The sequence below is a fragment of the Bombus huntii genome, chromosome 2 (assembly GCF_024542735.1).
Source record: "Bombus huntii isolate Logan2020A chromosome 2, iyBomHunt1.1, whole genome shotgun sequence".
Lineage (NCBI taxonomy): Eukaryota > Metazoa > Arthropoda > Insecta > Hymenoptera > Apidae > Bombus > Bombus huntii.
The window spans coordinates 20,626,434-20,636,929 of NC_066239.1; positions in this window are offsets into that span (position 1 = coordinate 20,626,434).

Genomic DNA, 10,496 nt, shown 5'->3' on the forward strand with positions numbered 1-10,496 from the left:
TGATATCGTGTTTGTTGAAAATGACAACGTGAGTTCGCGCTCGCCATCCATACGCAGATGCGCTAGTTACAAGAAACAGTAACTAGAAGATAGTTCTAGATACAATCGATAGATTTAAGATGTTCTTTTGTTTTTTATCCTAGTCCATGCAAGAAAGTGCAATAAAGGTTTTTCGGCTTAGAACGGTGTGATAGATTTATCACAAGAATAAAACAATGGCTATTGCGATCCTACCTCTAAATACAGAAACAACAACAGTATTATTAAAACTAAGAGAATACACTTGTATATTAACTTTTTCAATCACGGCTAGAAAAAAGAGATTCCTGTTCGAAATTGTAAAAGCCTATAAAAAATTCAGGAAGCCAGAACCGCAAGTCCACAGGAGACAAGCTTCATATTCTTCTAAAATAAATCTTCCAACCGAATGCAACATACACATGTATATTCGTGTATTAAAAATTCATAAATCGATAACTACAAAAGCTGGCAAATGTATCCAGCTATCAACGTCGAGAATCATAGAATTTCGAAAATCACGCAACCGTAGAATGTAGGAGACGCATCCGCGAAGAAGCATCGAGATGTCTTCGTAAACACCGATGACTACGACACGAAATTGCAACAGCATTTCGCGAAGTGTCGATTAATACTCGTCGAGCAAACGCGAGACGCGTTTAATTTGCGACCAGGAGCAGCGGGACATAATTCACTCGAGATGCTCGCACGCAACGGGCCGACGCAAACGAACAAGCCCGGAAACTCGAACAGGCTGAATGACGGGTGTTGGCGGCAGGTGGCGAGACTAATAGGACCTTTCTTAAGGTCGAGTTCAACCGGATTGGAATATGAAGCGGCAGCCACTTAAATTAGGGGCTCGATCTGCTAATGGAGAAGCTACTTACGGTTATTACATCAATTCGAACGTTAGAACGTCGTGGCACAAACGTGCATCCGTTCGCGCAATTAAGACGTTAAATTTTTGCAGCTAGAAACACGGTAAATCGTAATACGAGCGAGCCACTCGTTCGCCAATAATATTTTTCGTAACGACGAACTTTCCGAAAGACTACCCTCGTTTCAGATAATTATCTGTGTTTTGCGCCTCTGACTTAATGTTACCTCTTACGGACCATAAATTCGTGTCGCGTGGAAAAAGCTCGGCCAATGGAATGTCGTTTACCGTAATAAACGTATCGGAACAACGGTTCGATGGCGCTAACGATCTTAATAAGCGTACTCCGGATTATCCGTTACACGATGAAGAAACAGAGTTCGATGATAATAGGTGTTCGATGTAGCGTGAAAATTTATTTTATACTATAAGCGGAAATGTACGCGTACGGAGAGATCAAATCGGAGAACGAGAAATCGATGATTTGTCGTGTTTTTTTTTTTTTTTTTTTTTACATCATAGAGAATTATATGGTTAACGTAAATTTGTTCTAAAAAATATCTGGAATAAAGTATTCTAGTGTGAAAGAAGAGATTATGAAAGCCGGGGTATCAAATTTACCCTCGGACCGCTGAAATTTTTAACTTGCATGATATCCCGAAAGTAACGTTAGCAGCGTAATTTTACTCCAACGTCATTCTAAACCAGGTAAGATTACTGTCAGATCGACTTACCTTGGTTCATGAAAAAATCTTCGCTGGCAAACGTTTTATTGCCAGTCAAATTACGAGTTAAGCTCGTTCTACCTATCAGCGACGCCTTTCTCAACGTATGCGCGTAACTCGCTTCTGACCTTATCCGTTTCGATTTACGAACAATATGACGTCGCACGTTGATGCTTGTACTTGGTACTATTTAACCAGAAACTGCTTACAAAGCTTATGTACTGGACGGTTTCGAAGGTTGAAAGAAACTTCATGGAGTGTCTCGTAAAAACGGTCCATAAAGGTGCTACTATCGTTGCGGAGTGCGTCTGTAACTGACGTGGAGGTCCAGTCTGCTGCAAAAATATATTTTATCCACGCCAGCGCAACGTGCTTCCACAATACATTATATTGCGTTACGTGTTCTCAGACATCAAAATGACGTTTTTATTCGCATTTATCAAATCCCCTCCACGTTAGTAACACACCGTGCGAAACGTTATTTAATCAGATTCTGAACGATAACGGCCATATGGTAATCATAAAAGTTATTCGCGAAAGAGCAGTAACAACCGAACGATTTATTTCGATGGTTTAACAGAGAACACCCTGTACGACGATTATCGGGATCGATATTTCACGAAAACGTCTGCATCGGTGATGAGTAGCGAACAGGTATAAGTTATGGATTCGACAAGAATCCTTCAGATTATCGACTCGAAGCTCATCAACGATACATATGTTAATTAGCTATGGCAAAAGCTGGCGTAGCACGTCCGACTGATCCAGACTTTGTAAACCCGCACTGCATATCAAAATGAGCGAAGGTAATAACAGGCCAAATTAAATCGATGTCGATCATAAGTTACACAGTCGAATGGGGCGCCGCATCGAATATTCTGCGAATAATTCGCCAACCTTGCGTACAAACAATACCGACGAATTTCGAGTAAGCTTCGTCTACCTCGGGTAAACTGATCGTAACACACTGCTCCACGAAGTTGATTTTAAATCGTTATATTTTCACGTCGATAGAAACTTGGAATTTTCCGCAGCAACACTCGACTTCAAAAGTAAAATGTATTAGGTTGTACGATAAACTCTTTTTTATTTCTTTAAAACTGCTGCGAAGGTTGTTACTTTCCTATAAGATTTATTTAATCAATTATTTAAGTGTATTATTTTATTTCATTACCTCTTGCAAATAATCGTATCTACTCGTTAACCTATCGAATAATATATTTCCAAATATCGAAGCAACTAATATTTCAATATTAATAGTAACAATAAATATTTCAGTAATCTCGAGTATCATAAACTCAAATGGAACTCTAATCATTTTTATTGGACCTTACTTTCGTACGAGATTTATTTAATCTACGATGCATGTATTGTTTTATTTCATTGCCTTTTGCAAATAATCCTATCTACTTGTTAACCTATCGAACAATATATTTTCAAATATTGAAGCAACTAATATCTCAATATTAACAGTTCAATATAAATAGATATTTCAGTAATGTCAAATATCATAAACTCAAATAGAACTCTAATAACTTTTATTGAACGATTCACGAAACAACTATACTAATAAGCAATATTTTTACCCAACACTTATATTCATTTTCTTCCTGAATTGTTGTCGTTATACGACGTTCGTCCATATTGTATGCCATATGTTTGTCCATTACAACTAACACCTGTATAGTAATCCACAAAATGTAACGCTAAAAGACAAACAAAATCCAGAAAATCTTTTCTCACGGCAAAACGATACGGTAGGATAATTCTCGAAGGAAGAAGCAGGATCTCACAAAATCAAACGTTACGCGAAGAACACAATGGCAACTCGATATCAACGGCGATTCTATGAGGGGAAACAGGTTTCTGACGACATGATAAAAAAAGGGCAATGGCAAGCTGCAAAAAGCGCACGACACGGGAAATAGAGAAGGCGATTTGAAACTGAAAGAAAGATCCGAGTGGCTGCCGGGTGTATTAAGACGAGAAAGAGGAAGAAAAGACACGCTATGTATCGCCATCGGTTTCGTTCGCCTGGAGAAACTGCGAAATTTCCCTCGATGCTTTTAACGATAAACGCGACGCGCCCCTACCGTGAATGTTATCTCGCCACCTGTCAACCCTCATACCCACCGCGAGCACCGCCTTATATTCAGCCTTAACGTTGCACTTACCGGGCTATCAGATGTTACGCCCGAGACGTTAAGGCGCCGTCGTGCACAGATAATTTGCGTACAGAAACGCGAACAGAAATTCATGCCTCCGCCAAATCAGCGTCTAGCATGTGTCGCCGTGCCAGAAACTCGATTCTTTATTCGAACAATATGTTACGGGTAATCGGAAAGAAGCGATTTATTAGAGGATTTATTTGAAGAACACGTAAGGAAAACATGGTACACGGCCCTCCTTTCGTTAGTTAAATTACCTAATGTTTTTCTCATTTTTCAAAATATATTGAAATATATCCTCGAGCCTTTTATCTTTGCAGCAATGCTATATTATACGGACTATTATGAAATGATGACTACAATCGAATAGACGAAAAGCAAGACACGTTACGGCGATAAATATTTCGGAAATATTCAGAAACAGATGAATAACAAAAATACATATTTAATGGCTAAATCAAATGTTATCGCAAAACAAGTGTTCAAATTCGGTGAATTTGTTCTTGTAGATGTGGTTGTAACAAGATGGTATTAAACCCCCATAAAGTTATCTTTATTGGAAGATTTACGGGTCGTCGCGAATCAGTTAATTATGCGAACAGGAAGAATCTCGTAATGAGAAAATCTAAAAAAATAATGTATTCCTCTAAAGACAGCATGTTCCAAGGATGAAAGAATCCGTTTTCATCGCCGAATAGGACCATGCATTTTTCGTCCATGCATTAACACAGGATAAGTAGCTTTACAAAGTAATGGCCATGAATTTTTTTCGCCAAAAGCAATTAATTAATCGCACGACCTTTTGACGTACCGTAATATAAATTACGTCTCCATTCAACTAGCTCTCAGGCGAGGTCCCAGAGAGACCACAGAATTTTTTAATGCATCAGAACTCTAATGTGTCTTGCGCTAGTATATAATATCGTAGCAGAGAAAAAGAAATTGAGAACGTTAGGATTAATGTTAACACGAGTTCGTTACTTTTGCACAATTTGGACTGGCCTCCGGCCGGTGAAATGAGTTGTTTGTTCATATCCGTAGCAGTGAATATTTTACATTTTGGTTACTTCAGACGGGAATAAATGATGTAGCTCGAACGAATTTACGAAATATGATTAAGGGAAAAGTCCATATATTTAACGTAATTTCTTAGAATGTTAATCTGAAGTTACAAAATTATGTCCCATCAGACGGTTGATCGCTCTTTTAATTGTTGCCTTAGTTAAGTTTGTATTCAATTTTGTAAGAAGTACATTGAGATTTTTCTCTCAAAATGTATCTACGCTTTTCTCAAGAAATTCTACTATATTCTCTATATCTGGAATTCATTTAACCATATATTACACTTGGAAATCGACCAATCTATTTCACATTTTTCTAAATACTTGTTACATAAATCACGTAAATGAAGTCACTATTCGTAAGCTCATCTTTATTCCTCGAGTACTTTTAAAGGTATTAAAACACGTTTAACATAAAGTTGCAATGAAACCAGAAATTCTCCCTTAACTAACTATATGAAAAAAATAATCATTTATGATAAGAAATGTATGGAAGATCACACGTTATCCAAAGGATAATTGAATTCCACATGCCCTAGGTTAATTCAAACAATCAAGAGCAGGTTCTTTGAGCGCGACACTGTATAGCTGTAAATCGCCAGGGGATGCGAGGCTTCCTCCGCCCTTTGCTTTTCTCTCTTATCTACATTAATCTTCTCCCCCATTGGGACACAGTGCAAAAGAAAATAAGATTGATGAGCAGCATGGCTTAATTAATGCGAGGCATTCGATGTTAGAAAGGTATATCGAACAACCGAGTCGGAGCTGAAGTGAACAGCGGCTTGATTCATATTTAAAGCTGGGATCTTAATGGCATTGTCGCCATTCATTCACCACCGAGCTTTTCTCTGACAGTCGTCAACGACGCGAAGTGTATTTGGGTCACATTTAAATTGAGAACCACGGGAAACAAAACTGAAAAAAAAATGAGAAGATGTTCGTGTATCGTCGACTGGCTAAAATAAACGCTGGTGTGTCCCCAGCCATTCATTTCTCCTGACCTAAATACTTCGTCGTTCGTTTCTCTTCTACGATCAAGATTTTAGAAAACACTTTCATGTACACTTCGAAAACTGCCTCTCGCTTTCTTTACGCATACTTTTTTATAACATACACTATTTTTGTGGCAGGATTTTTCAGCTTTACGATAACGCTTCATGAAATTTAGCGGAGATACATTGGTTGTTCTGTTTGTATTTCAAACACTTCAGAAAATACTTTGAAGCCCGAAAAATAAATATTTGTTAATAACATTTGTTTGAATAATATTTACATTAAGACTAATAATGGTCTATATTTTCTTTCGTTTGTAGCTTTTTATTTATACTACTACCGTTAATTTTTCCAATTCCAATTTTTTCTATCGGTGCTCTCTACCTATCTCTTTCAATTTAAGAAATTTCTATTAGAACAGGATTTTCCCTTCAATTATAAGCGAGCAAGATAATGATTGTTATCTCTTCACTTGGTACACTTTATATTATCCATAATTTATCATAAGAGGAAAGGTTTTCTTCGCGACGTGACATCTGTTTGAACAGAAGGAACCTATCAATTTCAACGAGGTTTTGTTTTTCTTTGCCGTTTTACCGAAGCGTAACCGAACAAAAAGCCGAACATGATACAATGAAAATGAAATGCAAATATCGTTGACCCAAAACGAAAGGAAGTAATCAGTTTTCGATGAAGCCGGTGAATAGAATTACCAGGTTCCATAAAAGGAAACCGCTGATATATAAACGGGTTATGGAAGACAAATTCCAAAATCGCTGGCTTCGTCCCAATAAAGATGATCGATCTAACGATAAACATATTATTCTGGCCGGGTATCGTTCTCCAGAATTCACAATGTTTCTGATTAAATAATATCGTAAATCCATCCTCGCACTGTTTGTCTTCTTCCTTTACCATTTGTAAATATTCACGATTTCGGAACTCTACATTCCCTTCAACGCGGACCTGAAGACACTATTGGAAAATCTTCCTTCGTATGAATTTCATAAAAGGCAAATTTGAATTTATAGATTGAGAAAATTAAATACCTTTGCCTTGGATCACTTTTTCTATAAAATAAGCTGTTCAGAATATCTCGCGATTCTTCTGCCACAAGAAGCTATCGTTGTTATAGTATGCGATATATTCTAATATAAAGTACAAACTATTTTATTAAGAAAAAATAACAAAATACTAGAATAGCTGTGTTATATATATATTATCTCTATATCCGCACGAAAAATTATCCGATTTTATCATAATATCGAAACATTCTCAGCACACCATGCATACATTTTGTAAATACAATATTTAAGTTTGTCAAAATTAAGTAAAAAAGAAACATTGAATTGTAGTGGAGAAAAAATGACACGAATTATATAAAGAAGAAACTACGAGGAAAAATTTGCTAATTTCAAACAAGTTAATAAATTCTGCAACCTACCCTTTAGTCACTAACATGATATCCTCTTCATGTCGCGTAATTTACACGCTGTACGACCAAGCAGAGCTTGTGAGTTACAGATAAAGCTTCTTCGGATGTTTTAATGAAGGAGCAGGCTACTTCTGATCCGCCCAACCTCGCACTTATTACCCTAGACAACATAATACCGACGTGCCAAGGCAGCGAAAACACGAATGCAGAGGGTAGAGAGTGCATGCACACCAGGGGATATCCATCTCAAGAGCATAAGGGTTAGCAGAAAGCCGATGTCAAGAATCCAGGACACGAACGATATTCCATAGATTCCATCAACAATTTATTTGAATCGTACATCGAGAGAAGTATGTCAGACTACTCGTATTTACACACCTTGTTAACAAGAAATTGTCGTGTATTTTCAATTATCAGGAGACAACGTTTTGTGCAATAAGCTTAGTGAAATGTTCTGATCAGTTTATTTTATAAAAGAAGTAAGCCTACAAAACAGATCTACTTCTCTTAATTTCTGACTTATAATTTCCATTTACCCTTTAAAACTTTTGTAACCTAATATATTTCTACCAAATATCAATTCTCAATAATCGTACCTTTGATTCTTGTAAGAGAAATGCATCACATTACGACAATAGAGAGAAAACAAATGCCCATGAATTTCAACTGTTACACGAAAGCATAAAACCTGATAACTCGAAGTTTCTTTGAAATAAGTGAAAGTATTAGAGAAGAGAGAAAGTGGCAGTATCTATGAACACATTGTATTCAGCCTCGTAGCTATATTAATTATAGTTTAGGAGTTCGGTGCCCAATTAGCAGAAGCCAAAGCAAAAACAGGATGCCTTCCGAAGTTTGATTACGTATGTCGACGTTTCTCCAAGAGTTGCGAATTTTCGAGTAGGGTCAGGTCGCGTAGTTTTATGCAATCAGGCAGCCCCGAATCTTGCCGCTGGCGCTGAAACAGTAATTTGAACTTTGCGCCGTTCACGCTTGAAAGCGTATCCCATGCGAAAACTAATCGAAAGAAGCTGATTAGGTTAAAAATTATCTGGTATCGTTGATCTTATCGTTTTTGACAAATACTACGAGAAGCATTCGTTATTTCTGATAGAAGAAATAATAGTTTATGAAACCTTGATGAAATACATATAATAACTTAATATACATAATATCTAGATACACATACACAATAGAAAAATAATGAGTACATTATATTTCCTACACTAAATCCCTATGTTACACATATAGTCTGTTATTACTTTATATCTATGCAAAAAGATATGTAAATGTTGCAAGAAGCTGTAGATAATAACATTTATTTGTGACAGAAATTAACATCTCAAGCATTACCCTCGAGAATTAACGTAAATGAAGCAAAATTATTATTGTCACTTACCTTTTTGTAGATTCGATGAGTACTAGCTAGCTGATGTCATATACTGTTCTGCATTCACGCTATTCTCTAACCGCAACTGAAAATACAATAAACTCTTTTATTTGACATTCTTAATGATAGTTCGCAATTGAAAATCGTTTGGCATACCTCTTATGCTGTTTTCGAAAGAAATCCAAGACAATCGAGAAACACGCGCGAAACAGGTGATTATAGTAGGTAACCTTAAAATGTCAAGTGACACAAACCACGGTAAAACGCGACTAATAGAAAAAATTAACGACTGCATTGTGGCCAACGTGGCTGGAACTGATTAAAAGTGAGCGAATTCAAAATCTATTTTCATAATTTTATAATTGGACAGCGAACCAAAGGGCGTATAAAAATATTTGACAACAGTAATAAACGTTATTCACATTCAGGACACGATGCTCACTAACGATTGTTGCGTCACTGCGAAACTTCGAGAATCGCGCGGATCGAGAATCGAAAGAGAATCGAGACATTCACGCAGCGACGCTTTAGTAAATTTCGGCAATAAAGGCTTGTTGCTTCCGGGAAAATGCAAAACGTTCACGGTAGACAGTTTGTAGGCGTCGAAAGTCAACCTATACGATTGTGAATTGCAATTTTGTGCGATGGTAACGTTCGTCTGGAATTCGCGACTCGGTAAACTTCGTATCAGTTCGAGAGTGATGCTTGATAATTCTGGAATAATTTACTCGCTGGGCCGACGACCCGTGGAAAAGATACGAGGTCTCCTGGAAGAATCGTAGAAAATGTAAGATGTATAAATCTTGTACCCTCCTCTGCTCGCAACTTCAACGAAGAAAGAACATTATTCTCAATACACGCGGGATTGAGGAAACGGTTTCCTTTGTTTTACGTCACGTTACTTATCGATTGTTTGAATTGATGTAATGTGAAGTATGTCGAGGAAGTGTGCAAGCTGCTGCATATCCTGAGTCGACCAGTCTTCAAATCTTCGATATTGAAGTAAGTTATTAAATTCTGTGTCATATTCTAGATGGATCTTATGCATTATACAATACTTTCAAGAGGTATGTAATAATTACGTATACATCATATAAACAAAATATAGAAATACGTATAAAGATCATTTCTGCTTCACTCAGATGTTCATTGAATATCTTCTCATATATTCATATATTAAATTTGCATGCAATATATTAAAATTTGCTATTAACATAGCCTTAAAAGGTCGTAAAAAGTGTCTTTGTTTCTGATCTATTACTACAAGGTGGCAGCACAGTAATAAAATACATGATTCGAATAATTCCTATGTGCACAGCATGACTGTTGATTGATTTACGTAGTATTTTCATACTTTGCTTTTAATAATTTTAATTTAAAGAAACGTCAATATAGATATTAATTATTTCATTAATTTTCTCTTTTCGCGCATCGTAATATATTCACCGATTGACTATAATAAATCTCATCGAGTTAACCTAATCGAATAACCAATGCATAATCAAAAAATATTTACAAAACCAACTTGACGTCTCGACGTATTATTTTAAGACCAACTTCTCGATTCCTGAGTTGTCGATGGAAAAACAACATCGAGACTGTTTCATCACTTATACAAACTTAGATGGCGTTATTTTATTCGAGAAAGAGAGGAAAGATAAAAGAGAAACGTAAAGCGTGTCAAAGAGTTTCTTCGTGTTACCTTCATTCAGATAAAGCGTGTATTTTTCTAAGAACAGGACGTCAGACGTAATACAGTTTTTCTCGACGTTTTCCTTCAACGATTCTTCGCAGGCAGCGTCGGCGATTCGACAGGATTTTCCTTTCAT